Here is a 27,802-nt window from a genome sequence, read left to right on the forward strand (position 1 = left end):
CTTCTGAAATGACTTTTGGAGATATAATCTTCTTCATCAGGATAACATCTGATGGAAGTTGCTTCTGTTCGTCTTCACCTGGGACGTTATTCTGTCCTCGTCTAGTCAAGAGAGCTTGGGTTTCTCATATATTTCTGTTGTACAAAGTCTTGCTGATAAAGTGCAATCCTTACCAAATGAGCTTATGACCCATGTAAGAGCTCATCTAGAAGAGTCATGCTCTTGTATTCCCTGGCCAGACAGGCCATGCAAATTTGGAAGAATGCCAAGCACCTGGTAGACAGCTGTACTCCAGCACACTTACAGCAATGTCCTCAGGGCTGTGATCAGGGGCTGATTAGATTTGCGTATTCCACCCTATGTTGTGACATTGAGCTCCCTTGTTGAATTTGCTTTAGTCAGCCAAGATGTGGCTGTTGACTCAATTTCAAAGCAGCTTTGGGCCGTTCAAGTGGCTGGTGAATAGCACTTTCTCTTTGTACGCTTTAAAGGTCTAAAGAGTTCTTCATAGGTACTGCTCTGTATGGATTGTTCAAAGATCTGTTGGAAATGCTTATAATGGGATAAATAAATGGAGGGCATGCCTTTTCGGTACCAAACTTGCATGGCTGTCTGGCTTGTGGAAGTTGCTGCAAATGCAAGTCAGGATGGCCCAGTGGTCTAAGGCGCTGCGTTCAGGTCGCAGTCTCTTCTGGAGGCGTGGATTCAAATCCCACTTCTGACAAACCTGTGTTTAATATTCTTTTTTCTTGAGGGAGAAAATCAGATCATTTCCCTCACATGGGCTTATATGGTTGTCTTTTTGGAAAAGTGCAGTGAGTTTTTTTCTTGCTATAGCCACTTATGGCCTAAGATGTGTGTTTTTTTGTTCACACTATCTTTCTCATTATGTAGATGGACAAGCAACATGTGGTCAGGATGGCTGAGTGGTCTAAAGCGCTGCGTTAAGGCCGCAGTCTCTCCTGGAGGCGTGGGTTCGAATCCCACTTCTGAAAAACTTTAAGTCCATTTTGTCTCTGCGTTCCTTCAGAATCTCAGCTAAAAATTGGCAGTGCATATAATATCTGAATAAGTACCAAACTTCAGTTTCAACTGCAAATGAATTTGCCCAATTCTGTCTTCAAGCTCTTATAATATTCTTCTAGCACTAGTGGTGTTTTATGTGTTTTTTTGGGGGGTGCCTAAAAAATCCCTTTTACTGAAGAAATGGCTTACAATCAGTCTTGTGATATTTTTGGTTTCCAATAAGTAGATTTTTAATTTTATGTAACCTCATTTTCTAATGATCCATTCAAGAGATGTTTCCACTATGAAATTAAGAGCAAGGGGAAAGAGCACAAATGATAGAGCGAGTGAGTGAGATGGGGTGTTGAGGAAGGAGAGAATGAAACAAAGACAGAGTGAGTGAACGGCAGGTAGGCATAAAAGAGGAGACTAGAAGTGAAAGTGACTTGCTTTTCCCTGCTCTTGACCTCCCACCCATCTCAAACCAATCACAAACATACCTTCTATGCAACGTTGGTATGCAGAACTTCACTCCTCAGCCAGTGAGGGTGAGTCCCAAGCCAGGGGCTAGAGAGCAAAAGAATGGATGTGCTCAGTCGTTCCTTGCTAGGGACAGTTGATCTGAAACAAGGCCTGCTCTCTTGTTTCCAGCAAGGATCTAGAAATTCTGCATGAATGTGCAAGGCACATTGACAGCATAAATTTGCATAAACTGCCCCACCTTCTGCCTTCCTACTTCCTGAGCAGTAGTTGTTTGTGTATAGAGAGAAAGGTCGCAGGCAAGGTAATTTTGTGAGTAGGATACAGAACCCTAAATAGCTGGTGAGAGGTATAAGTTATTCTAAAAGCATAAAAACAGTACACCTGTGAAATGAAATGCTTTCATATGTGATCTTCTGTGTTTATTGTCCTGTGCAAAAAGTTGCACCTTGTGTTTGAAGGTTGAAATTATTTCAAGCTTGCATGGACGCAGAAATTTCTGAGTGACTTTTATACATTTCTTAGGACTCTTCACTGTCAGGATGTCCGAGTGGTCTAAGGTGCTGTGTTTAGGCCGCAGTCTCCTCTGGAGGCTTGGGTTCGAATCCCACTTCTGAAATGACTTTTGGAGATATAATCTTCTTCATCAGGATAACATCTGATGGAAGTTGCTTCTGTTCGTCTTCACCTGGGACGTTATTCTGTCCTCGTCTAGTCAAGAGAGCTTGGGTTTCTCATATATTTCTGTTGTACAAAGTCTTGCTGATAAAGTGCAATCCTTACCAAATGAGCTTATGACCCATGTAAGAGCTCATCTAGAAGAGTCATTCTCTTGTATTCCCTGGCCAGACAGGCCGTACAAATTTGGAAGAATGCCAAGCACCTGGTAGACAGCTGGACTCCAGCACACTTACAGCAATTTCCTCAGGGCAGTGATCAGGGGCTGCTAAGATTTGCGAATTCCACCCTATGTTGTGACATTGAGATCCCTTGTTGAATTTGCTTTAGTCAGCCAAGATGTGGCTATTGACTCAATTTCAAAGCAGCTTTGGGCCGTTCAAGTGGCTGGTGAATAGCACTTTCTCTTTGTACTCATTAAAGGTCTAAGGAGTTCTTCATAGGTACTGCTCTGTGTGGATTGTTCAAAGATCTGTTGGAAATGCTTATAATGGGATAAATAAATTGAGGGCATGCCTTTTCGGTACCCCACTTGCATGGCTGTCTGGCTTGTGGAAGGTGCTGCAAATGCAAGTCAGGATGGCCGAGTGGTCTAAGGCGCTGCGTTCAGGTCGCAGTCTCTTCTGGAGGCGTGGGTTCAAATCCCACTTCTGACAAACCTGTGTTTAATCTTCTTTTTTCTTGAGGGAGAAAATCAGATCATTTCCCTCACATGGGCTTATATGGTTGTCTTTTAGGAAAAGTGCAGTGAGTTTTTTTCTTGCTATAGCCACTCATGGCCTAAGATGTGTGTTTTTTTTGTTCACACTATCTTTCTCACTATGTAGATGAACAAGCGACATGTGGTCAGGATGGCCGAGTGGTCTAAGGCGCTGCGTTAAGGCCGCAGTCTCTCCTGGAGGCGTGGGTTTGAATCCCACTTTTGACAAAACTTTAAGTCCATTTTGTCTCTGCGTTCCTTCAGAATCTCAGCTAAAAATTGGCAGTGCATATAATATCTGAATAAGTACCAAACTTCAGTTTCAACTGCAAATGAATTTGCCCAATTCTGTCTTCAAGCTCGTATAATATTCTTCTAGCACTAGTGGTGTTTTATGTGTTTTTTGGGGGGTGCCTAAAAAATCCATTTTATTGAAGAAATAGCTTACATTCAGTCTTGTGATATTTTTGGTTTCCAATAAGTAGATTTTAAATTTTATGTAACCTCATTTTCTAATGATCCATTCAAGAGATGTTTCCACTATGAAATGAAGAGCAAGGGGAAAGAGCACAAATGATAGAGCCAGTGAGTGAGATGGGGTGTTGAGGAAGGAGAGAATGAAACAAAGACAGAGTGAGTGAACGGCAGGTAGGCATAGAAGAGGAGACTAGAAGTGAAGGTGACTTGCTTTTCCCTGCTCTTGACCTCCCACCCATCTCAAACCAATCACAAACATACCTTCTATGTAACGTTGGTATGCAGAACTTCACTCCTCAGCCAGTGAGGGTGAGTCCAAAGCCAGGGTCTAGAGAGCAAAAGAATGGATGTGCTCAGACGTTCCTTGCTAGGGACAGTTGATCTGAAACAAGGCCTGCTCTCTTGTTTCCAGCAAGGATCTAGAAATTCGCAATGAATCTGCAAGGCACATTGACAGCATAAATTTGCATAAACTGCCCCACCTTCTGCCTTCCTACTTCCTGAGCAGTAGTTGTTTGTGTATAAAGAGAGAGGTCGCAGGCAAGGTAATTTTGTGAGTAGGATACAGAACCCTAAATAGCTGGTGAGAGGTATAAGTTATTCTAAAAGCATAAAAACAGTACACCTGTGAAATGAAATGCTTTCATATGTGATCTTCTGTGTTTATTGTCTTGTGCAAAAAGTTGCACCTTGTGTTTGAAGGTTGAAATTATTTCAAGCTTGCATGGACGCAGAAATTTCTGAGTGACTTTTATACATTTCTTAGGACTCTTCACTGTCAGGATGGCCGAGTGGTCTAAGGCGCTGTGTCTAGGCTGCAGTCTCCTCTGGAGGCGTGGGTTCGAATCCCACTTCTGAAATGACTTTTGGAGATATAATCTTCTTCATCAGGATAACATCTGATGGAAGTTGCATCTGTTCGTCTTCACCTGGGACGTTATTCCGTCCTCGTCTAGTCAAGAGAGCTTGGGTTTCTCATATATTTCTGTTGTACAAAGTCTTGCTGATAAAGTGCAATCCTTACCAAATGAGCTTAGGACCCATGTAAGAGCTCATCTAGAAGAGTCATACTCTTGTATTCCCTGGCCAGACAGGCCATGCAAATTTGGAAGAATGCCAAGCACCTGGTAGACAGCTGTACTCCAGCACACTTACAGCAATGTCCTCAGGGCTGTGATCAGGGACTGCTTAGATTTGCGTATTCCACCCTATGTTGTGACATTGAGCTCCCTTGTTGAATTTGCCTTAGTCAGCCAAGATGTGGCTGTTGACTCAATTTCAAAGCAGCTTTGGGCCGTTCAAGTGGCTGGTGAATAGCACTTTCTCTTTGTACGCTTTAAAGGTCTAAAGAGTTCTTCATAGGTACTGCTCTGTATGGATTGTTCAAAGATCTGTTGGAAATGCTTATAATGGGATAAATAAATTGAGGGCATGCCTTTTCGGTACCAAACTTGCATGGCTGTCTGGCGTGTGGAAGGTGCTGCAAATGCAAGTCAGGATGGCTGAGTGGTCTAAGGCGCTGCGTTCAGGTCGCAGTCTCTTCTGGAGGCGTGGGTTCAAATCCCACTTCTGACAAACCTGTGTTTAATCTTCTTTTTTCTTGAGGGAGAAAATCAGATCATTTCCCTCACATGGGCTTATATGGTTGTCTTTTTGGAAAAGTGCAGTGAGTTTTTTTCTTGCTATAGCCACTTATGGCCTAAGATGTGTGTTTTTTTTGTTCACACTATCTTTCTCACTATGTAGATGGACAAGCAACATGTGGTCAGGGTGCCTGAGTGGTCTAAGGTGCTGCGTTAAGGCCACAGTCTCTCCTGTAGGCGTGGGTTCGAATCCCACTTCTGACAAAACTTTAAGTCCATTTTGTCTCTGCGTTCCTTCAGAATCTCAGCTAAAAATTGGCAGTGCATATAATATCTGAATAAGTACCAAACTTCAGATTCAACTGCAAATGAATTTGCCCAATTCTGTCTTCAAGCTCGTATAATATTCTTCTAGCACTAGTGGTGTTTTATGTGTTTTTTGGGGGGTGCCTAAAAAATCCCTTTTATTGAAGAAATGGCTTACATTCAGTCTTGTGATATTTTTGGTTTCCAATAAGTAGATTTTTAATTTTATGTAACCTAATTTTCTAATGATCCATTCAAGAGATGTTTCCACTATGAAATGAAGAGCAAGGGGAAAGAGCACAAATGATAGAGCCAGTGAGTGAGATGGGGTGTTGAGGAAGGAGAGAATGAAACAAAGACGAGTGAGTGAACGGCAGGTAGGCATAGAAGAGGAGACTAGAAGTGAAGGTGACTTGCTTTTCCCTGCTCTTGACCTCCCACCCATCTCAAACCAATCACAAACATACCTTCTATGCAACATTGGTATGCAGAACTTCACTCCTCAGCCAGTGAGGGTGAGTCCCAAGCCAGGGGCTAGAGAGCAAAAGAATGGATGTGCTCAGACGTTCCTTGCTAGGGACAGTTGATCTGAAACAAGGCCTGCTCTCTTGTTTCCAGCAAGGATCTAGAAATTCTGCATGAATGTGCAAGGCACATTGACAGCATAAATTTGCATAAACTGCCCCACCTTCTGCCTTCCTACTTCCTGAGCAGTAGTTGTTTGTGTATAGAGAGAAAGGTCGCAGGCAAGGTAATTTTGTGAGTAGGATACAGAACCCTAAATAGCTGGTGAGAGGTATAAGTTATTCTAAAAGCATAAAAACAGTACACCTGTGAAATGAAATGCTTTCATATGTGATCTTCTGTGTTTATTGTCCTGTGCAAAAAGTTGCACCTTGTGTTTGAAGGTTGAAATTATTTCAAGCTTGCATGGACGCAGAAATTTCTGAGTGACTTTTATACATTTCTTAGGACTCTTCACTGTCAGGATGGCCGAGTGGTCTAAGGCGCTGTGTTTAGGCCGCAGTCTCCTCTGGAGGCGTGGGTTCGAATCCCACTTCTGACATGACTTTTGGAGATATAATCTTCTTCATCAGGATAACATCTGATGGAAGTTGCATCTGTTCGTCTTCACCTGGGACGTTATTCCGACCTCGTCTAGTCAAGAGAGCTTGGGTTTCTCATATATTTCTGTTGTACAAAGTCTTGCTGATAAAGTGCAATCCTTACCAAATGAGCTTAGGACCCATGTAAGAGCTCATCTAGAAGAGTCATGCTCTTGTATTCCCTGGCCAGACAGGCCATGCAAATTTGGAAGAATGCCAAGCACCTGGTAGACAGCTGTACTCCAGCACACTTACAGCAATGTCCTCAGGGCTGTGATCAGGGGCTGCTTAGATTTGCGTATTCCACCCTATGTTGTGACATTGAGCTCCCTTGTTGAATTTGCTTTAGTCAGCCAAGATGTGGCTGTTGACTCAATTTCAAAGCAGCTTTGGGCCGTTCAAGTGGCTGGTGAATAGCACTTTCTCTTTGTACGCTTTAAAGTGTCTAAAGAGTTCTTCATAGGTACTGCTCTGTATGGATTGTTCAAAGATCTATTGGAAATGCTTATAATGGGATAAATAAATTGAGGGCATGCCTTTTCGGTACCAAACTTGCATGGCTGTCTGGCTTGTGGAAGTTGCTGCAAATGCAAGTCAGGATGGACCAGTGGTCTAAGGTGCTGCGTTCAGGTCGCAGTCTCTTCTGGAGGCGTGGGTTCAAATCCCACTTCTGACAAACCTGTGTTTAATATTCTTTTTTCTTGAGGGAGAAAATCAGATCATTTCCCTCACATGGGCGTATATGGTTGTCTTTTTGGAAAAGTGCAGTGAGTTGTTTTCTTGCTATAGCCACTTATGGCCTAAGATGTGTGTTTTTTTGTTCACACTATCTTTCTCACTATGTAGATGGACAAGCAACATGTGGTCAGGATGGCTGAGTGGTCTAAGGCGCTGCGTTAAGGCCGCAGTCTCTCCTGGAGGCGTGGGTTTGAATCCCACTTCTGACAAAACTTTAAGTCCATTTTGTCTCTGCGTTCCTTCAGAATCTCAGCTAAAAATTGGCAGTGCATATAATATCTGAATAAGTACCAAACTTCAGTTTCAACTGCAAATGAATTTTCCCAATTCTGTCTTCAAGCTCTTATAATATTCTTCTAGCACTAGTGGTGTTTTATGTGTTTTTTGGGGGGGTGCCTAAAAAATCCCTTTTACTGAAGAAATGGCTTACATTCAGTCTTGTGATATTTTTGGTTTCCAATAAGTAGATTTTGTAATTTTATGTAACCTCATTTTCTAATGATCCATTCAAGAGATGTTTCCACTATGAAATTAAGAGCAAGGGGAAAGAGCACAAATGAAAGAGCGAGTGAGTGAGATGGGGTGTTGAGGAAGGAGAGAATGAAACAAAGACAGAGTGAGTGAACGGCAGGTAGGCATAAAAGAGGAGACTAGAAGTGAAAGTGACTTGCTTTTCCCTGCTCTTGACCTCCCACCCATCTCAAACCAATCACAAACATACCTTCTATGCAACGTTGGTATGCAGAACTTCACTCCTCAGCCAGTGAGGGTGAGTCCCAAGCCAGGGGCTAGAGAGCAAAAGAATGGATGTGCTCAGTCGTTCCTTGCTAGGGGCAGTTGATCTGAAACAAGGCCTGCTCTCTTGTTTCCAGCAAGGATCTAGAAATTCTGCATGAATGTGCAAGGCACATTGACAGCATAAATTTGCATAAACTGCCCCACCTTCTGCCTTCCTACTTCCTGAGCAGTAGTTGTTTGTGTATAGAGAGAAAGGTCGCAGGCAAGGTAATTTTGTGAGTAGGATACAGAACCCTAAATAGCTGGTGAGAGGTATAAGTTATTCTAAAAGCATAAAAACAGTACACCTGTGAAATGAAATGCTTTCATATGTGATCTTCTGTGTTTATTGTCCTGTGCAAAAAGTTGCACCTTGTGTTTGAAGGTTGAAATTATTTCAAGCTTGCATGGACGAAGAAATTTCTGAGTGACTTTTATACATTTCTTAGGACTCTTCACTGTCAGGATGTCCGAGTGGTCTAAGGCACTGTGTTTAGGCCGCAGTCTCCTCTGGAGGTGTGGGTTCGAATCCCACTTCTGAAATGACTTTTGGAGATATAATCTTCTTCATCAGGATAACATCTGATGGAAGTTGCTTCTGTTCGTCTTCACCTGGGACGTTATTCTGTCCTCGTCTAGTCAAGAGAGCTTGGGTTTCTCATATATTTCTGTTGTACAAAGTCTTGCTGATAAAGTGCAATCCTTACCAAATGAGCTTATGACCCATGTAAGAGCTCATCTAGAAGAGTCATTCTCTTGTATTCCCTGGCCAGACAGGCCATACAAATTTGGAAGAATGCCAAGCACCTGGTAGACAGCTGGAATCCAGCACACTTACAGCAATTTCCTCAGGGCAGTGATCAGGGGCTGCTCAGATTTGCGAATTCCACCCTATGTTGTGACATTGAGATCCCTTGTTGAATTTGCTTTAGTCAGCCAAGATGTGGCTATTGACTAAATTTCAAAGCAGCTTTGGGCCGTTCAAGTGGCTGGTGAATAGCACTTTCTCTTTGTACTCATTAAAGGTCTAAGGAGTTCTTCATAGGTACTGCTCTGTATGGATTGTTCAAAGATCTGTTGGAAATGCTTATAATGGGATAAATAAATTGAGGGCATGCCTTTTCGGTACCCCACTTGCATGGCTGTCTGGCTTGTGGAAGGTGCTGCAAATGCAAGTCAGGATGGCCGAGTGGTCTAAGGCGCTGCGTTCAGGTCGCAGTCTCTTCTGGAGGCGTGGGTTCAAATCCCACTTCTGACAAACCTGTGTTTAATCTTCTTTTTTCTTGAGGGAGAAAATCAGATCATTTCCCTCACATGGGCTTATATGGTTGTCTTTTAGGAAAAGTGCAGTGAGTTTTTTTCTTGCTATAGCCACTCATGGCCTAAGATGTGTGTTTTTTTTGTTCACACTATCTTTCTCACTATGTAGATGAACAAGCGACATGTGGTCAGGATGGCCGAGTGGTCTAAGGCGCTGCGTTAAGGCCGCAGTCTCTCCTGGAGGCGTGGGTTTGAATCCCACTTTTGACAAAACTTTAAGTCCATTTTGTCTCTGCGTTCCTTCAGAATCTCAGCTAAAAATTGGCAGTGCATATAATATCTGAATAAGTACCAAACTTCAGTTTCAACTGCAAATGAATTTGCCCAATTCTGTCTTCAAGCTCGTATAATATTCTTCTAGCACTAGTGGTGTTTTATGTGTTTTTTGGGGGGTGCCTAAAAAATCCATTTTATTGAAGAAATAGCTTACATTCAGTCTTGTGATATTTTTGGTTTCCAATAAGTAGATTTTAAATTTTATGTAACCTCATTTTCTAATGATCCATTCAAGAGATGTTTCCACTATGAAATGAAGAGCAAGGGGAAAGAGCACAAATGATAGAGCCAGTGAGTGAGATGGGGTGTTGAGGAAGGAGAGAATGAAACAAAGACAGAGTGAGTGAACGGCAGGTAGGCATAGAAGAGGAGACTAGAAGTGAAGGTGACTTGCTTTTCCCTGCTCTTGACCTCCCACCCATCTCAAACCAATCACAAACATACCTTCTATGTAACGTTGGTATGCAGAACTTCACTCCTCAGCCAGTGAGGGTGAGTCCAAAGCCAGGGTCTAGAGAGCAAAAGAATGGATGTGCTCAGACGTTCCTTGCTAGGGACAGTTGATCTGAAACAAGGCCTGCTCTCTTGTTTCCAGCAAGGATCTAGAAATTCGCAATGAATCTGCAAGGCACATTGACAGCATAAATTTGCATAAACTGCCCCACCTTCTGCCTTCCTACTTCCTGAGCAGTAGTTGTTTGTGTATAAAGAGAGAGGTCGCAGGCAAGGTAATTTTGTGAGTAGGATACAGAACCCTAAATAGCTGGTGAGAGGTATAAGTTATTCTAAAAGCATAAAAACAGTACACCTGTGAAATGAAATGCTTTCATATGTGATCTTCTGTGTTTATTGTCTTGTGCAAAAAGTTGCACCTTGTGTTTGAAGGTTGAAATTATTTCAAGCTAGCATGGACGCAGAAATTTCTGAGTGACTTTTATACATTTCTTAGGACTCTTCACTGTCAGGATGGCCGAGTGGTCTAAGGCGCTGTGTTTAGGCCGCAGTCTCCTCTGGAGGCGTGGGTTCAAATCCCACTTCTGACATGACTTTTGGAGATATAATCTTCTTCATCAGGATAACATCTGATGGAAGTTGCATCTGTTCGTCTTCACCTGGGACGTTATTCCGTCCTCGTCTAGTCAAGAGAGCTTGGGTTTCTCATATATTTCTGTTGTACAAAGTCTTGCTGATAAAGTGCAATCCTTACCAAATGAGCTTAGGACCCATGTAAGAGCTCATCTAGAAGAGTCATGCTCTTGTATTCCCTGGCCAGACAGGCCATGCAAATTTGGAAGAATGCCAAGCACCTGGTAGACAGCTGTACTCCAGCACACTTACAGCAATGTCCTCAGGGCTGTGATCAGGGACTGCTTAGATTTGCGTATTCCACCCTATGTTGTGACATTGAGCTCCCTTGTTGAATTTGCCTTAGTCAGCCAAGATGTGGCTGTTGACTCAATTTCAAAGCAGCTTTGGGCCGTTCAAGTGGCTGGTGAATAGCACTTTCTCTTTGTACGCTTTAAAGGTCTAAAGAGTTCTTCATAGGTACTGCTCTGTATGGATTGTTCAAAGATCTGTTGGAAATGCTTATAATGGGATAAATAAATTGAGGGCATGCCTTTTCGGTACCAAACTTGCATGGCTGTCTGGCGTGTGGAAGGTGCTGCAAATGCAAGTCAGGATGGCCGAGTGGTCTAAGGCGCTGCGTTCAGGTCGCAGTCTCTTCTGGAGGCGTGGGTTCAAATCCCACTTCTGACAAACCTGTGTTTAATCTTCTTTTTTCTTGAGGGAGAAAATCAGATCATTTCCCTCACATGGGCTTATATGGTTGTCTTTTTGGAAAAGTGCAGTGAGTTTTTTTCTTGCTATAGCCACTTATGGCCTAAGATGTGTGTTTTTTTTGTTCACACTATCTTTCTCACTATGTAGATGGACAAGCAACATGTGGTCAGGGTGCCTGAGTGGTCTAAGGTGCTGCGTTAAGGCCACAGTCTCTCCTGTAGGCGTGGGTTCGAATCCCACTTCTGACAAAACTTTAAGTCCATTTTGTCTCTGCGTTCCTTCAGAATCTCAGCTAAAAATTGGCAGCGCATATAATATCTGAATAAGTACCAAACTTCAGATTCAACTGCAAATGAATTTGCCCAATTCTGTCTTCAAGCTCGTATAATATTCTTCTAGCACTAGTGGTGTTTTATGTGTTTTTTGGGGGGTGCCTAAAAAATCCCTTTTATTGAAGAAATGGCTTACATTCAGTCTTGTGATATTTTTGGTTTCCAATAAGTAGATTTTTAATTTTATGTAACCTAATTTTCTAATGATCCATTCAAGAGATGTTTCCACTATGAAATGAAGAGCAAGGGGAAAGAGCACAAATGATAGAGCCAGTGAGTGAGATGGGGTGTTGAGGAAGGAGAGAATGAAACAAAGACAGAGTGAGTGAACGGCAGGTAGGCATAGAAGAGGAGACTAGAAGTGAAGGTGACTTGCTTTTCCCTGCTCTTGACCTCCCACCCATCTCAAACCAATCACAAACATACCTTCTATGCAACATTGGTATGCAGAACTTCACTCCTCAGCCAGTGAGGGTGAGTCCCAAGCCAGGGGCTAGAGAGCAAAAGAATGGATGTGCTCAGACGTTCCTTGCTAGGGACAGTTGATCTGAAACAAGGCCTGCTCTCTTGTTTCCAGCAAGGATCTAGAAATTCTGCATGAATGTGCAAGGCACATTGACAGCATAAATTTGCATAAACTGCCCCACCTTCTGCCTTCCTACTTCCTGAGCAGTAGTTGTTTGTGTATAGAGAGAAAGGTCGCAGGCAAGGTAATTTTGTGAGTAGGATACAGAACCCTAAATAGCTGGTGAGAGGTATAAGTTATTCTAAAAGCATAACAACAGTACACCTGTGAAATTAAATGCTTTCATATGTGATCTTCTGTGTTTATTGTCCTGTGCAAAAAGTTGCACCTTGTGTTTGAAGGTTGAAATTATTTCAAGCTTGCATGGACGCAGAAATTTCTGAGTGACTTTTATACATTTCTTAGGACTCCTCACTGTCAGGATGGCCGAGTGGTCTAAGGCGCTGTGTTTAGGCCGCAGTCTCCTCTGGCGGCGTGGGTTCGAATCCCACTTCTGACATGACTTTTGGAGATATAATCTTCTTCATCAGGATAACATCTGATGGAAGTTGCATCTGTTCTTCTTCACCTGGGACGTTATTCCGTCCTCGTCTAGTCAAGAGAGCTTGGGTTTCTCATATATTTCTGTTGTACAAAGTCTTGCTGATAAAGTGCAATCCTTACCAAATGAGCTTAGGACCCATGTAAGAGCTCATCTAGAAGAGTCATGCTCTTGTATTCCCTGGCCAGACAGGCCATGCAAATTTGGAAGAATGCCAAGCACCTGGTAGACAGCTGTACTCCAGCACACTTACAGCAATGTCCTCAGGGCTGTGATCAAGGGCTGCTTAGATTTGCGTATTCCACCCTATGTTGTGACATTGAGCTCCCTTGTTGAATTTGCTTTAGTCAGCCAAGATGTGGCTGTTGACTCAATTTCAAAGCAGCTTTGGGCCGTTCAAGTGGCTGGTGAATAGCACTTTCTCTTTGTACGCTTTAAAGGTCTAAATAGTTCTTCATAGGTACTGCTCTGTATGGATTGTTCAAAGATCTGTTGGAAATGCTTATAATGGGATAAATAAATTGAGGGCATGCCTTTTCGGTACCAAACTTGCATGGCTGTCTGGCTTGTGGAAGGTGCTTCAAATGCAAGTCAGGATGGCCGAGTGGTCTAAGGCGCTGCGTTCAGGTCGCAGTCTCTTCTGGAGGCGTGGGTTCAAATCCCACTTCTGACAAACCTGTGTTTAAGCTTCTTTTTTCTTGAGGGAGAAAATCAGATCATTTCCCTCACATGGGCTTATATGGTTGTCTTTTTGGAAAAGTGCAGTGAGTTTTTTTCTTGCTATAGCCACTTATGGCCTAAGATATGTGTTTTTTTTGTTCACACTATCTTTCTCACTATGTAGATGGACAAGCAACATGTGGTCAGGATGGCCGAGTGGTCTAAGGCGCTGTGTTAAGGCTGCAGTCTCTCCTGGAGGCGTGGGTTCGAATCCCACTTCTGACAAAACTTTAAGTCCATTTTGTCTCTGCGTTCCTTCAGAATCTCAGCTAAAAATTGGCAGTGCATATAATATCTGAATAAGTACCAAACTTCAGTTTCAACTGCAAATGAATTTGCCCAATTCTGTCTTCAAGCTCTTATAATATTCTTCTAGCACTAGTGGTGTTTTATGTGTTTTTTGGGGGGTGCCTAAAAAATCCCTTTTATTGAAGAAATGGCTTACATTCATTCTTGTGATATTTTTGGTTTCCAATAAGTAGATTTTTAATTTTATGTAACCTCATTTTCTAATGATCCATTCAAGAGATGTTTCCACTATGAAATGAAGAGCAAGGGGAAAGAGCACAAATGATAGAGCGAGTGAGTGAGATGGGGTGTTGAGGAAGGAGAGAATGAAACAAAGACAGAGTGAGTGAACGGCAGGTAGGCATAGAAGAGGAGACTAGAAGTGAAGGTGACTTGCTTTTCCCTGCTCTTGACCTCCCACCCATCTCAAACCAATCACAAACATACCTTCTATGTAACGTTGGTATGCAGAACTTCACTCCTCAGCCAGTGAGGGTGAGTCCCAAGCCAGGGGCTAGAGAGCAAAAGAATGGATGTGCTCAGACGTTCCTTGCTAGGGACAGTTGATCTGAAACAAGGCCTGCTCTCTTGTTTCCAGCAAGGATCTAGAAATTCTGCATTAATCTGCAAGGCACATTGACAGCATAAATTTCCATGAACTGCCCCACCTTCTGCCTTCCTACTTCCTGAGCAGTAGTTGTTTGTGTATAAAGAGAGAGGTCGCAGGCAAGGTAATTTTGTGAGTAGGATACAGAACCCTAAATAGCTGGTGAGAGGTATAAGTTAATCTAAAAGCATAAAAACAGTACACCTGTGAAATGAAATGCTTTCATATGTGATCTTCTGTGTTTATTGTCCTGTGCAAAAAGTTGCACCTTGTGTTTGAAGGTTGAAATTATTTCAAGCTTGCATGGACGCAGAAATTTCTGAGTGACTTTTATACATTTCTTAGGACTCTTCACTGTCAGGATGGCCGAGTGGTCTAAGGCGCTGTGTTTAGGCCGCAGTCTCCTCTGGAGGCGTGGGTTCGAATCCCACTTCTGACATGACTTTTGGAGATATAATCTTCTTCATCAGGATAACATCTGATGGAAGTTGCATCTGTTCGTCTTCACCTGGGATGTTATTCCGTCCTCGTCTAGTCAAGAGAGCTTGGGTTTCTCATATATTTCTGTTGTACAAAGTCTTGCTGATAAAGTGCAATCCTTACCAAATGAGCTTAGGACCCATGTAAGAGCTCATCTAGAAGAGTCATGCTCTTGTATTCCCTGGCCAGACAGGCCATGCAAATTTGGAAGAATGCCAAGCACCTGGTAGACAGCTGTACTCCAGCACACTTACAGCAATGTCCTCAGGGCTGTGATCAGGGGCTGCTTAGATTTGCGTATTCCACCCTATGTTGTGACATTGAGCTCCCTTGTTGAATTTGCTTTAGTCAGCCAAGATGTGACTGTTGACTCAATTTCAAAGCAGCTTTGGGCCATTCAAGTGGCTGGTGAATAGCACTTTCTCTTTGTACGCTTTAAAGGTCTAAAGAGTTCTTCATAGGTACTGCTCTGTATGGATTGTTCAAAGATCTGTTGGAAATGCTTATAATGGGATAAATAAATTGAGGGCATGCCTTTTCGGTACCAAACTTGCATGGCTGTCTGGCTTGTGGAAGGTGCTGCAAATGCAAGTCAGGATGGCCGAGTGGTCTAAGGCGCTGCGTTCAGGTCGCAGTCTCTTCTGGAGGCGTGGGTTCAAATCCCACTTCTGACAAACCTGTGTTTAATCTTCTTTTTTCTTGAGGGAGAAAATCAGATCATTTCCCTCACATGGGCTTATATGGTTGTCTTTTTGGAAAAGTGCAGTGTTTTTTTCTTGCTATAGCCACTTATGGCCTAAGATGTGTGTTTTTTTTGTTCACACTATCTTTCTCACTATGTAGATGGACAAGCAACATGTGGTCAGGATGGCCGAGTGGTCTAAGGCGCTGCATTAAGGCCGCAGTCTCTCCTGGAGGTGTGGGTTCGAATCCCACTTCTGACAAAACTTCAAGTACATTTTGTCTCTGCGTTCCTTCAGAATCTCAGCTAAAAATTGGCAGTGCATATAATATCTGAATAAGTACCAAACTTCAGTTTCAACTGCAAATGAATTTGCCCAATTCTGTCTTCAAGCTCTTATAATATTCTTCTAGCACTAGTGGTGTTTTATGTGTTTTTTGGGGGGTGCCTAAAAAATCCCTTTTATTGAAGAAATGGCTTACATTCAGTCTTGTGATATTTTTGGTTTCCAATAAGTAGATTTTTAATTTTATGTAACCTTATTTTCTAATGATCCATTCAAGAGATGTTTCCACTATGAAATGAAGAGCAAGGGGAAAGAGCACAAATGATAGAGCCAGTGAGTGAGATGGGGTGTTGAGGAAGGAGAGAATGAAACAAAGACAGAGTGAGTGAACGGCAGGTAGGCATAGAAGAGGAGACTAGAAGTGAAGGTGACTTGCTTTTCCCTGCTCTTGACCTCCCACCCATCTCAAACCAATCACAAACATACCTTCTATGTAACGTTGCTATGCAGAACTTCACTCCTCAGCCAGTGAGGGTGAGTCCCAAGCCAGGGGCTAGAGAGCAAAAGAATGGATGTGCTCAGACGTTCCTTGCTAGGGACAGTTGATCTGAAACAAGGCCTGCTCTCTTGTTTCCAGCAAGGATCTAGAAATTCTGCATGAATCTGCAAGGCACATTGACAGCATAAATTTCCATAAACTGCCCCACCTTCTGCCTTCCTACTTCCTGAGCAGTAGTTGTTTGTGTATAAAGAGAGAGGTCGCAGGCAAGGTAATTTTGTGAGTAGGATACAGAACCCTAAATAGCTGGTGAGAGGTATAAGTTATTCTAAAAGCATAAAAACAGTACACCTGTGAAATGAAATGCTTTCATATGTGATCTTCTGTGTTTATTGTCCTGTGCAAAAAGTTGCACCTTGTGTTTGAAGGTTGAAATTATTTCAAGCTTGCATGGACGCAGAAATTTCTGAGTGACTTTTATACATTTCTTAGGACTCTTCACTGTCAGGATGGCCGAGTGGTCTAAGGCGCTGTGTTTAGGCAGCAGTCTCCTCTGGAGGCGTGGGTTCGAAGCCCACTGCTGACATGACTTTTGGAGATATAATCTTCTTCATCAGGATAACATCTGATGGAAGTTGCATCTGTTCGTCTTCACCTGGGACGTTATTCCGACCTCGTCTAGTCAAGAGAGCTTGGGTTTCTCATATATTTCTGTTGTACAAAGTCTTGCTGATAAAGTGCAATCCTTACCAAATGAGCTTAGGACCCATGTAAGAGCTCATCTAGAAGAGTCATGCTCTTGTATTCCCTGGCCAGACAGGCCATGCAAATTTGGAAGAATGCCAAGCACCTGGTAGACAGCTGTACTCCAGCACACTTACAGCAATGTCCTCAGGGCTGTGATCAGGGGCTGCTTAGATTTGCGTATTCCACCCTATGTTGTGACATTGAGCTCCCTTGTTGAATTTGCTTTAGTCAGCCAAGATGTGGCTGTTGACTCAATTTCAAAGCAGCTTTGGGCCGTTCAAGTGGCTGGTGAATAGCACTTTCTCTTTGTACGCTTTAAAGGTCTAAAGAGTTCTTCATAGGTACTGCTCTGTATGGATTGTTCAAAGATCTGTTGGAAATGCTTATAATGGGATAAATAAATTGAGGGCATGCCTTTCTGGTACCAAACTTGCATGGCTGTCTGGCTTGTGGAAGTTGCTGCAAATGCAAGTCAGGATGGCCCAGTGGTCTAAGGCGCTGCGTTCAGGTCGCAGTCTCTTCTGGAGGCGTGGGTTCAAATCCCACTTCTGACAAACCTGTGTTTAATATTCTTTTTTCTTGAGGGAGAAAATCAGATCATTTCCCTCACATGGGCTTATATGGTTGTCTTTTTGGAAAAGTGCAGTGAGTTTTTTTCTTGCTATAGCCACTTATGGCCTAAGATGTGTGTTTTTTTGTTCACACTATCTTTCTCACTATGTAGATGGACAAGCAACATGTGGTCAAGATGGCTGAGTGGTCTAAGGCGCTGCGTTAAGGCCGCAGTCTCTCCTGGAGGCGTGGGTTCGAATCCCACTTCTGACAAAACTTTAAGTCCATTTTGTCTCTGCGTTCCTTCAGAATCTCAGCTAAAAATTGGCAGTGCACATAATATCTGAATAAGTACCAAACTTCAGTTTCAACTGCAAATGAATTTGCCCAATTCTGTCTTCAAGCTCTTATAATATTCTTCTAGCACTAGTGGTGTTTCATGTGTTTTTTGGGGGGGTGCCTAAAAAAAACCTTTTACTGAAGAAATGGCTTACATTCAGTCTTGTGATATTTTTGGTTTCCAATAAGTAGATTTTTAATTTTATGTAACCTCATTTTCTAATGATCCATTCAAGAGATGTTTCCACTATGAAATTAAGAGCAAGGGGAAAGAGCACAAATGATAGAGCGAGTGAGTGAGATGGGGTGTTGAGGAAGGAGAGAATGAAACAAAGACAGAGTGAGTGAACGGCAGGTAGGCATAAAAGAGGAGACTAGAAGTGAAAGTGACTTGCTTTTCCCTGCTCTTGACCTCCCACCCATCTCAAACCAATCACAAACATACCTTCTATGCAACGTTGGTATGCAGAACTTCACTCCTCAGCCAGTGAGGGTGAGTCCCAAGCCAGGGGCTAGAGAGCAAAAGAATGGATGTGCTCAGTCGTTCCTTGCTAGGGACAGTTGATCTGAAACAAGGCCTGCTCTCTTGTTTCCAGCAAGGATCTAGAAATTCTGCATGAATGTGCAAGGCACATTGACAGCATAAATTTGCATAAACTGCCCCACCTTCTGCCTTCCTACTTCCTGAGCAGTAGTTGTTTGTGTATAGAGAGAAAGGTCGCAGGCAAGGTAATTTTGTGAGTAGGATACAGAACCCTAAATAGCTGGTGAGAGGTATAAGTTATTCTAAAAGCATAAAAACAGTACACCTGTGAAATGAAATGCTTTCATATGTGATCTTCTGTGTTTATTGTCCTGTGCAAAAAGTTGCACCTTGTGTTTGAAGGTTGAAATGATTTCAAGCTTGCATGGACGCAGAAATTTCTGAGTGACTTTTATACATTTCTTAGGACTCTTCACTGTCAGGATGTCCGAGTGGTCTAAGGCGCTGTGTTTAGGCCGCAGTCTCCTCTGGAGGCGTGGGTTCGAATCCCACTTCTGAAATGACTTTTGGAGATATAATCTTCTTCATCAGGATAACATCTGATGGAAGTTGCTTCTGTTCGTCTTCACCTGGGACGTTATTCTGTCCTCGTCTAGTCAAGAGAGCTTGGGTTTCTCATATATTTCTGTTGTACAAAGTCTTGCTGATAAAGTGCAATCCTTACCAAATGAGCTTATGACCCATGTAAGAGCTCATCTAGAAGAGTCATTCTCTTGTATTCCCTGGCCAGACAGGCCATACAAATTTGGAAGAATGCCAAGCACCTGGTAGACAGCTGGACTCCAGCACACTTACAGCAATTTCCTCAGGGCAGTGATCAGGGGCTGCTCAGATTTGCGAATTCCACCCTATGTTGTGACATTGAGATCCCTTGTTGAATTTGCTTTAGTCAGCCAAGATGTGGCTATTGACTCAATTTCAAAGCAGCTTTGGGCCGTTCAAGTGGCTGGTGAATAGCACTTTCTCTTTGTACTCATTAAAGGTCTAAGGAGTTCTTCATAGGTACTGCTCTGTATGGATTGTTCAAAGATCTGTTGGAAATGCTTATAATGGGATATATAAATTGAGGGCATGCCTTTTCGGTACCCCACTTGCATGGCTGTCTGGCTTGTGGAAGGTGCTGCAAATGCAAGTCAGGATGGCCGAGTGGTCTAAGGCGCTGCGTTCAGGTCGCAGTCTCTTCTGGAGGCGTGGGTTCAAATCCCACTTCTGACAAACCTGTGTTTAATCTTCTTTTTTCTTGAGGGAGAAAATCAGATCATTTCCCTCACATGGGCTTATATGGTTGTCTTTTAGGAAAAGTGCAGTGAGTTTTTTTCTTGCTATAGCCACTCATGGCCTAAGATGTGTGTTTTTTTTGTTCACACTATCTTTCTCACTATGTAGATGAACAAGCGACATGCGGTCAGGATGGCCGAGTGGTCTAAGGCGCTGCGTTAAGGCCGCAGTCTCTCCTGGAGGCGTGGGTTTGAATCCCACTTTTGACAAAACTTTAAGTCCATTTTGTCTCTGCGTTCCTTCAGAATCTCAGCTAAAAATTGGCAGTGCATATAATATCTGAATAAGTACCAAACTTCAGTTTCAACTGCAAATGAATTTGCCCAATTCTGTCTTCAAGCTCGTATAATATTCTTCTAGCACTAGTGGTGTTTTATGTGTTTTTTGGGGGGTGCCTAAAAAATCCATTTTATTGAAGAAATAGCTTACATTCAGTCTTGTGATATTTTTGGTTTCCAATAAGTAGATTTTAAATTTTATGTAACCTCATTTTCTAATGATCCATTCAAGAGATGTTTCCACTATGAAATGAAGAGCAAGGGGAAAGAGCACAAATGATAGAGCCAGTGAGTGAGATGGGGTGTTGAGGAAGGAGAGAATGAAACAAAGACAGAGTGAGTGAACGGCAGGTAGGCATAGAAGAGGAGACTAGAAGTGAAGGTGACTTGCTTTTCCCTGCTCTTGACCTCCCACCCATCTCAAACCAATCACAAACATACCTTCTATGTAACGTTGGTATGCAGAACTTCACTCCTCAGCCAGTGAGGGTGAGTCCAAAGCCAGGGTCTAGAGAGCAAAAGAATGGATGTGCTCAGACGTTCCTTGCTAGGGACAGTTGATCTGAAACAAGGCCTGCTCTCTTGTTTCCAGCAAGGATCTAGAAATTCGCAATGAATCTGCAAGGCACATTGACAGCATAAATTTGCATAAACTGCCCCACCTTCTGCCTTCCTACTTCCTGAGCAGTAGTTGTTTGTGTATAAAGAGAGAGGTCGCAGGCAAGGTAATTTTGTGAGTAGAATACAGAACCCTAAATAGCTGGTGAGAGGTATAAGTTATTCTAAAAGCATAAAAACAGTACACCTGTGAAATGAAATGCTTTCATATGTGATCTTCTGTGTTTATTGTCTTGTGCAAAAAGTTGCACCTTGTGTTTGAAGGTTGAAATTATTTCAAGCTTGCATGGACGCAGAAATTTCTGAGTGACTTTTATACATTTCTTAGGACTCTTCACTGTCAGGATGGCCGAGTGGTCTAAGGCGCTGTGTTTAGGCCGCAGTCTCCTCTGGAGGCGTGGCTTCAAATCCCACTTCTGACATGACTTTTGGAGATATAATCTTCTTCATCAGGATAACATCTGATGGAAGTTGCATCTGTTCGTCTTCACCTGGGACGTTATTCCGTCCTCGTCTAGTCAAGAGAGCTTGGGTTTCTCATATATTTCTGTTGTACAAAGTCTTGCTGATAAAGTGCAATCCTTACCAAATGAGCTTAGGACCCATGTAAGAGCTCATCTAGAAGAGTCATGCTCTTGTATTCCCTGGCCAGACAGGCCATGCAAATTTGGAAGAATGCCAAGCACCTGGTAGACAGCTGTACTCCAGCACACTTACAGCAATGTCCTCAGGGCTGTGATCAGGGACTGCTTAGATTTGCGTATTCCACCCTATGTTGTGACATTGAGCTCCCTTGTTGAATTTGCCTTAGTCAGCCAAGATGTGGCTGTTGACTCAATTTCAAAGCAGCTTTGGGCCGTTCAAGTGGCTGGTGAATAGCACTTTCTCTTTGTACGCTTTAAAGGTCTAAAGAGTTCTTCATAGGTACTGCTCTGTATGGATTGTTCAAAGATCTGTTGGAAATGCTTATAATGGGATAAATAAATTGAGGGCATGCCTTTTCGGTACCAAACTTGCATGGCTGTCTGGCGTGTGGAAGGTGCTGCAAATGCAAGTCAGGATGGCCGAGTGGTCTAAGGCGCTGCGTTCAGGTCGCAGTCTCTTCTGGAGGCGTGGGTTCAAATCCCACTTCTGACAAACCTGTGTTTAATCTTCTTTTTTCTTGAGGGAGAAAATCAGATCATTTCCCTCACATGGGCTTATATGGTTGTCTTTTTGGAAAAGTGCAGTGAGTTTTTTTCTTGCTATAGCCACTTATGGCCTAAGATGTGTGTTTTTTTTGTTCACACTATCTTTCTCACTATGTAGATGGGCAAGCACCATGTGGTCAGGATGGCCGAGTGGTCTAAGGCGCTGCGTTAAGGCCGCAGTATCTCCTGGAGGCGTGGCTTCGAATCCCACTTCTGACAAAACTTTTAGTCCATTTTGTCTCTGCGTTCCTTCAGAATCTCAGCTAAAAATTGGAAGTGCATATAATATCTGAATAAGTACCAAACATCAGTTTCAACTGCAAATGAATTTGCCCAATTCTGTCTTCAAGCTCTTATAATATTCTTCTAGCACTAGTGGTGTTTTATGTGTTTTTTGGGGGGTGCCTAAAAAATCCCTTTTATTGAAGAAATGGCTTGCATTCAGTCTTGTGATATTTTTGGTTTCCAATAAGTAGATTTTTAATTTTATGTAACCTCATTTTCTTATGATCCATTCAAGAGATGTTTCCACTATGAAATGAAGAGCAAGGGGAAAGAGCACAAATGATAGAGCGAGTGAGTGAGATGGGGTGTTGAGGAAGGAGAGAATGAAACAAAGACAGAGTGAGTGAACGGCAGGTAGGCATAGAAGAGGAGACTAGAAGTGAAAGTGACTTGCTTTTCCCTGCTCTTGACCTCCCACCCATCTCAAACCAATCACAAACATACCTTCTATGCAACGTTGGTATGCAGAACTTCACTCCTCAGCCAGTGAGGGTGAGTCCCAAGCCAGGGGCTAGAGAGCAAAAGAATGGATGTGCTCAGACATTCCTTGTTAGGGACAGTTGATCTGAAACAAGGCCTGCTCTCTTGTTTCCAGCAAGGATCTAGAAATTCTGCATGAATGTGCAAGGCACATTGACAGCATAAATTTGCATAAACTGCCCCACCTTCTGCCTTCCTACTTCCGGTGCCGGGGATCGAACCCTGATCTCTGGGATGCTCGAGGGTTACTACGCGCTCTACAAAAACCTTAAATAAAAAAATCTCCAGATTCCGGAGTCAGCCGCCCTAGCCGCGGCGCCAGCTATTTCCCAGAGTCACCTGGTGCTGGGCTAATCTGCCGCCGGTGCCGGGGATCGAACCGTGATCCCCAGATGGGGATATCCCAAAAATCTGGCATGGATAGGGCCCGCCAGGACTGGTTTGGGCACCCCTGATCTAGGCTGACGGTATGGCAGAGTGCCCGGGTCGGGCTCCATGGTTTTCACGGTGGTCCTCCCCTGGGTGTCTGGGGGCTCCAGGCCGAAGGCATGGAAAAGTGCCCAGGACGGGCTCCATGCGTCCCGGGCATTCGTCCCCCCGGGCGTCCGGGGCACCCATCTCCATGAGGCCAACGGCATTGGCAAAGTACCCAGGACGGTCTCCATGGGTCCCGTGCAGACCTCCCCCCGGGCGTCCGGGGCTCCCACCTCCAGGCCGACGGAATGTCAAAGTACCCAGGACGGGCTCCATGGGTCCCGGGCAGCTTCCCCCGGGGCGTCCGGGGCACCCACCTCCAGGCCGACGGCATGTCAAAGTACCCAGGACGGGCTCCACGGGTCCCGGGCATTCCTCCCCCAGGTCGTCCGGGCCCTAGAGCTCCGGTGGTCCAACCTGCGCCTGAGGCCCAGCCGGGGTCCAAGAGCCCTGCCTTGCGTGGGCAGGCAGTCAGGAACCCTACCGCGAAGGCTTGGGATGGATGGGGAGCTGGGAGTCCTTTCGATCCCGGCCCTCTGGTCGCCCGTGATGCTTTCCAATGGGGCGACCAGATGGCCGGGCTTCCCTGGAAGTCCCGATGAGGTGCCATTCGGCTCCTGGATCCCAGCGAGGGCTCCATGAGGTCGGGTTCTTTTACGCCTTGGGTCTCCTCTGTCACCGCGCGTGCACGGATTGCAAGAAAGGGGGGTAATTTCCCTCCGGATTACTAGGGGCAGGGTACGCCCGGACACCTCTCCAGGGCTGGTGGTTCTCTGCCCGGGGGACCAGATGAGATATGCCTGGGCAACACCTCCCCCGGGCGTCTGGGGGCTCCATTCTCCGGGCCAACGGCATGGCTCAATGCCCAGGACGGGCTCCACGTGTCCCGGACAGACCTCCCCTGGGCGTCCGGGGCACCCATCTCCATGAGGCCAACGGGATGGCAAAGTACCCGGGAAGGGCTCCACGGGTCCCGGGCAGCCTTCCCCCGGGCGTCCGGGGCTCCCACCTTTAGGCCGACGGCATGTCACACTGCCCAGGACGGGCTCCATGGGCCCCGGACAGACCTCCCCCGGGCGTCCGGGGCACCCATCTCCAGGAGGCCAACGGGATGGCAAAGTACCCGGGAAGGGCTCCACGGGTCCCGGGCAGCCTTCCCCCGGGCGTCCGGGGCTCCCACCTCCAGGCCGACGGCATGTCACAGTGCCCAGGACGGGCTCCATGGGCCCCGGACAGCCCTCCCCCCGGGCGTTCGGGGCACATATCTCCAGGGGGCCAACGGCGTTGCAAAGTACCCGGAAAGGACTCCACGGGTACCGGGCAGTCCTCCCCCCGGGCGTCCGGGGCACCCATCTCCATGAGGCCAACGGCATTGGCAAAGTACCCGGGAGGGGCTCCACGGGTCCCGGGCAGGCCTCCCCCGGGCGTCCAGGGCACCCACCTCCAGGCCGACGGCATGTAAAAGTGCCCAGGACGGGCTCCATGGGTCCCGGGCAGCCCACCCCCGGGCATCTGGGGCACCCATCTCCAGGAGGCCAACGGCGTTGCAAAGTACCCGGGAAGGGCTCCACGGGTACCGGGCAGTCCTCCCCCGGGCGTCCGGGGGCTCCCTTCTCCAGGCCGACGGCATGGTTCAATGCCCAGGACGGGACATCAAGTGGCCAGGACGGGCTCCATGCGTCCCGGGCATTCGTCCCGGGACGGGGACGGGGTGGGGAAGAGTCCAGGCGGCTTCACCTCCATGCCCAGCCATCTGGTCGCCCGGATTCCCTCGGCCATCTGGTCGCCCGGATCCCCTCGGGCATCTGGTCGCCCGCAACGCTTTCCTATGGGGGGGACCAGATGGCCGAACTTCCCTGGAAGTCTTAATGAGGTGCCATTCGCCTCCCGGATCCCAGCGAGGGCTCCATGAGGTCGGGTTCTTTCACGCCTTGGGTCCCCTCTGTCACCTCGCGTGCACAGATTGCAAGAAAGGGGGGTAATTTGCCTCCGGATTACTATGTGGCAGGGTATGCCCGGACACCCCTCCAGGGTTGGTGGTTCTCTGCCATGGGGACCAGATGGGATATGCCTGGGCAACACCTCCCTAGGCCACCCGGAGCTTCCTTCCTCCAGGCCAACTGCATGTCAAATTGCCCAGGATGGGCTCCATGGCTCTTGGGCAGTCGTCCCCCGGGCGTCCGGTGCTCCATCCAGGCCGACGGCATGGCAGAGTGCCCGGGACAGGCTCCATGCGTCCCGGGCCTTCGCCCCCCCCCCGGGCGTCCGGGGCTCCATCCAGGCTGACGGCATGGCAGAGTGCCCGGGACGGGCTCCACGGGCCCCAGGCGTCTGGGGCTCCCTTCCCCGGGCCAGCGGCATGTCAGAGTGCCCAGGACGGGCTCCACGGGCCCCGGTCATCCGGGGCACCCTTCCCCGGGCCAGCGGCATGTCAGAGTGCCCAGGACCAGTTCCACGGGTCCCGGGCAGTCCTCCCCCGGGCGTCCGGGGCTCCCTTCCCCGGGCCAAAGCATTTCAGAGTGCCCAGGACGGGCTCCACGGGTTCCGGGCGTCCAGGTCTCCCTTCCCCGGGCCAACGGCTTGTCAGAGTGCCCAGGACGGGCTCCACGGGCCCCGGGCGTCCGGGGCACCCTTCCCCAGGCCAGCGGCATGTCAGAGTGCCCAGGACGAGTTCCACGGGTCCCGGGCAGTCCTCCCCCCCGGGTGTCCGGGGCTCCCTTCCCCGGGCCAAAGCATTTCAGAGTGCCCAGGACGGGCTCCACGGGTCCCGGACGTCCGGGGCTCCCTTCCCCGGGCCAACGGCATACAGGAGTGCCCAGGACGGGCTCCACGGGTCCCGGACGTCCGGGGCTCCCTTCCCCGGGCCAACGGCATACAGGAGTGCCCAGGACGGGCTCCACAGGTCCCGGTCGTCTGGGGCTCCCTTCCCCGGGCCAACGGCTTGTCAGAGTGCCAAGGACGGGCTCCACGGGTCCCGGTCGTCTGGGGTCCCTCCCCCGGGCCAACAGCAGGTCAGAGTGCCCAGGACGGGCTCCACGGGTCCCGGGCAGCCCACCCCCCGGGCGTTCGGGGCACCCATCTCCAGGAGGCCAACGGCGTTGCAAAGTACCCGGGAAGGGCTCCACGGGTACCGGGCAGTCCTCCCCCGGGCGTCCGGGGCTCCCTTCTCCAGGCCAACGGCATGGTTCAATGCCCAGGACGGGCTCCATGTGTCCCAGACAGACCTCCCCCGGGCGTCCGGGGCACCCATCTCCAGGCCAACGGCATGGCTCAATGCCCAGGACGGGCTCCATGGGTCCGGGGTGGCATCCCATGCGCCTCCGGGCTTGGGAGCCCCGGCTGGGTCCCTGTCTTCCAGCCTACCGCACTGCCAAGGGCCTAGGAATGGGTTCCGTTGTTCCCGGGGAGCCTCCCCTTGCTTGGCTGGGTTCAGGAGCAGTGGCTAGGGCCCCTGAGGGCCCGGGGAGGGCGGCCTCCCCACCCCGGGCTCTGTCCTTGGTCCTGCTGCGTGGCAGGGTGCCCGGGACGGGGTCCGGAGGGACCGGGGAGGCGTCCCATGCACCTCCGGGCTTGGGAGCCCCGGCTGCGTCCAGGGGCCCGGCCGGGCCCCGGGTCGGGTGCTCCGGCCCTGGGCCCTGTCTCCCAGCCTGCCGCACTGCCAAGGGCCCGGGAAGGGGTTCCGATGTGCCCGGGGAGCCTCCCCTTGCTTGGCTGGGTTCAGGAGCAGTGGCTAGGGCCCCTGAGGGCCCGGGGAGGGCGGCCTCCCCACCCCGGGCTCTGTCCTTGGTCCTGCTGCGTGGCAGGGTGCCCGGGACGGGGTCCGGAGGGACCGGGGAGGCGTCCCATGCACCTCCGGGCTTGGGAGCCCCGGCTGCGTCCAGGGGCCCGGCCGGGCCCTGGGTCGGGTGCTCCGGCCCTGGGCCCTGTCTCCCAGCCTGCCGCACTGCCAAGGGCCCGGGAAGGGGTTCCGATGTGCCCGGGGAGCCTCCCCTTGCTTGGCTGGGTTCAGGAGCAGTGGCTAGGGCCCCTGAGGGCCCGGGGAGGGCGGCCTCCCCACCCCGGGCTCTGTCCTTGGTCCTGCTGCGTGGCAGGGTGCCCGGGACGGGGTCCGGAGGGACCGGGGAGGTGTCCCATGCGCCTCCGGGCTTGGGAGCCCCGGCTGCGTCCAGGGGCCCGGCCGGGCCCCGGGTCGGGTGCTCCGGCCCTGGGCCCTGTCTCCCAGCCTGCCGCACTGCCAAGGGCCCGGGAAGGGGTTCCGATGTGCCCGGGGAGCCTCCCCTTGCTTGGCTGGGTTCAGGAGCAGTGGCTAGGGCCCCTGAGGGCCCGGGGAGGGCGGCCTCCCCACCCCGGGCTCTGTCCTTGGTCCTGCTGCGTGGCAGGGTGCCCGGGACGGGGTCCGGAGGGACCGGGGAGGCGTCCCATGCGCCTCCGGGCTTGGGAGCCCCGGCTGCGTCCAGGGGCCCGGCCGGGCCCCGGGTCGGGTGCTCCGGCCCTGGGCCCTGTCTCTCAGCCTGCCGCACTGCCAAGGGCCCGGGAAGGGGTTCCGATGTGCCCGGGGAGCCTCCCCTTGCTTGGCTGGGTTCAGGAGCAGTGGCTAGGGCCCCTGAGGGCCCGGGGAGGGCGGCCTCCCCACCCCGGGCTCTGTCCTTGGTCCTGCTGCGTGGCAGGGTGCCCGGGACGGGGTCCGGAGGGACCGGGGAGGCGTCCCATGCGCCTCCGGGCTTGGGAGCCCCGGCTGCGTCCAGGGGCCCGGCCGGGCCCCGGGTCGGGTGCTCCGGCCCTGGGCCCTGTCTCCCAGCCTGCCGCACTGCCAAGGGCCCGGGAAGGG

General features: G+C 48.0%; 22 non-coding genes across 22 annotated transcripts; all 22 read left to right on the plus strand.

The window, feature by feature from the left end:
• Positions 1–912: 912 nt before the first annotated feature.
• On the plus strand, positions 913–995 carry TRNAL-AAG (transfer RNA leucine (anticodon AAG)). Its single transcript has one exon. It is a non-coding gene; the product is annotated as a tRNA-Leu (tRNA).
• A 1,741-nt stretch (positions 996–2,736) lies between these two features.
• On the plus strand, positions 2,737–2,819 carry TRNAL-CAG (transfer RNA leucine (anticodon CAG)). The gene has a single exon. It is a non-coding gene; the product is annotated as a tRNA-Leu (tRNA).
• Positions 2,820–3,008: 189 nt separating this feature from the next.
• Positions 3,009–3,091, plus strand: TRNAL-AAG (transfer RNA leucine (anticodon AAG)). Its single transcript has one exon. It is a non-coding gene; the product is annotated as a tRNA-Leu (tRNA).
• Positions 3,092–4,832: 1,741 nt separating this feature from the next.
• TRNAL-CAG (transfer RNA leucine (anticodon CAG)) lies at positions 4,833–4,915 on the plus strand. The gene has a single exon. It is a non-coding gene; the product is annotated as a tRNA-Leu (tRNA).
• Positions 4,916–6,212: 1,297 nt separating this feature from the next.
• On the plus strand, positions 6,213–6,295 carry TRNAL-UAG (transfer RNA leucine (anticodon UAG)). The gene has a single exon. It is a non-coding gene; the product is annotated as a tRNA-Leu (tRNA).
• A 904-nt stretch (positions 6,296–7,199) lies between these two features.
• On the plus strand, positions 7,200–7,282 carry TRNAL-AAG (transfer RNA leucine (anticodon AAG)). The gene has a single exon. It is a non-coding gene; the product is annotated as a tRNA-Leu (tRNA).
• Positions 7,283–9,025: 1,743 nt separating this feature from the next.
• TRNAL-CAG (transfer RNA leucine (anticodon CAG)) lies at positions 9,026–9,108 on the plus strand. Its single transcript has one exon. It is a non-coding gene; the product is annotated as a tRNA-Leu (tRNA).
• A 189-nt stretch (positions 9,109–9,297) lies between these two features.
• TRNAL-AAG (transfer RNA leucine (anticodon AAG)) lies at positions 9,298–9,380 on the plus strand. Its single transcript has one exon. It is a non-coding gene; the product is annotated as a tRNA-Leu (tRNA).
• A 1,026-nt stretch (positions 9,381–10,406) lies between these two features.
• Positions 10,407–10,489, plus strand: TRNAL-UAG (transfer RNA leucine (anticodon UAG)). Its single transcript has one exon. It is a non-coding gene; the product is annotated as a tRNA-Leu (tRNA).
• Positions 10,490–11,121: 632 nt separating this feature from the next.
• On the plus strand, positions 11,122–11,204 carry TRNAL-CAG (transfer RNA leucine (anticodon CAG)). Its single transcript has one exon. It is a non-coding gene; the product is annotated as a tRNA-Leu (tRNA).
• Positions 11,205–12,502: 1,298 nt separating this feature from the next.
• Positions 12,503–12,585, plus strand: TRNAL-UAG (transfer RNA leucine (anticodon UAG)). Its single transcript has one exon. It is a non-coding gene; the product is annotated as a tRNA-Leu (tRNA).
• Positions 12,586–13,217: 632 nt separating this feature from the next.
• TRNAL-CAG (transfer RNA leucine (anticodon CAG)) lies at positions 13,218–13,300 on the plus strand. Its single transcript has one exon. It is a non-coding gene; the product is annotated as a tRNA-Leu (tRNA).
• Positions 13,301–13,489: 189 nt separating this feature from the next.
• Positions 13,490–13,572, plus strand: TRNAL-AAG (transfer RNA leucine (anticodon AAG)). Its single transcript has one exon. It is a non-coding gene; the product is annotated as a tRNA-Leu (tRNA).
• Positions 13,573–14,598: 1,026 nt separating this feature from the next.
• TRNAL-UAG (transfer RNA leucine (anticodon UAG)) lies at positions 14,599–14,681 on the plus strand. Its single transcript has one exon. It is a non-coding gene; the product is annotated as a tRNA-Leu (tRNA).
• A 632-nt stretch (positions 14,682–15,313) lies between these two features.
• TRNAL-CAG (transfer RNA leucine (anticodon CAG)) lies at positions 15,314–15,396 on the plus strand. Its single transcript has one exon. It is a non-coding gene; the product is annotated as a tRNA-Leu (tRNA).
• Positions 15,397–15,583: 187 nt separating this feature from the next.
• Positions 15,584–15,666, plus strand: TRNAL-AAG (transfer RNA leucine (anticodon AAG)). Its single transcript has one exon. It is a non-coding gene; the product is annotated as a tRNA-Leu (tRNA).
• Positions 15,667–17,407: 1,741 nt separating this feature from the next.
• TRNAL-CAG (transfer RNA leucine (anticodon CAG)) lies at positions 17,408–17,490 on the plus strand. The gene has a single exon. It is a non-coding gene; the product is annotated as a tRNA-Leu (tRNA).
• Positions 17,491–17,678: 188 nt separating this feature from the next.
• On the plus strand, positions 17,679–17,761 carry TRNAL-AAG (transfer RNA leucine (anticodon AAG)). The gene has a single exon. It is a non-coding gene; the product is annotated as a tRNA-Leu (tRNA).
• A 1,742-nt stretch (positions 17,762–19,503) lies between these two features.
• Positions 19,504–19,586, plus strand: TRNAL-CAG (transfer RNA leucine (anticodon CAG)). The gene has a single exon. It is a non-coding gene; the product is annotated as a tRNA-Leu (tRNA).
• A 189-nt stretch (positions 19,587–19,775) lies between these two features.
• TRNAL-AAG (transfer RNA leucine (anticodon AAG)) lies at positions 19,776–19,858 on the plus strand. Its single transcript has one exon. It is a non-coding gene; the product is annotated as a tRNA-Leu (tRNA).
• A 1,026-nt stretch (positions 19,859–20,884) lies between these two features.
• On the plus strand, positions 20,885–20,967 carry TRNAL-UAG (transfer RNA leucine (anticodon UAG)). The gene has a single exon. It is a non-coding gene; the product is annotated as a tRNA-Leu (tRNA).
• Positions 20,968–21,599: 632 nt separating this feature from the next.
• TRNAL-CAG (transfer RNA leucine (anticodon CAG)) lies at positions 21,600–21,682 on the plus strand. The gene has a single exon. It is a non-coding gene; the product is annotated as a tRNA-Leu (tRNA).
• The last annotated feature ends 6,120 nt before the right edge of the window (positions 21,683–27,802 follow it).

This window comes from Lissotriton helveticus, chromosome 8 (genome assembly GCF_964261635.1).
Source record: "Lissotriton helveticus chromosome 8, aLisHel1.1, whole genome shotgun sequence".
Taxonomy (NCBI): domain Eukaryota; kingdom Metazoa; phylum Chordata; class Amphibia; order Caudata; family Salamandridae; genus Lissotriton; species Lissotriton helveticus.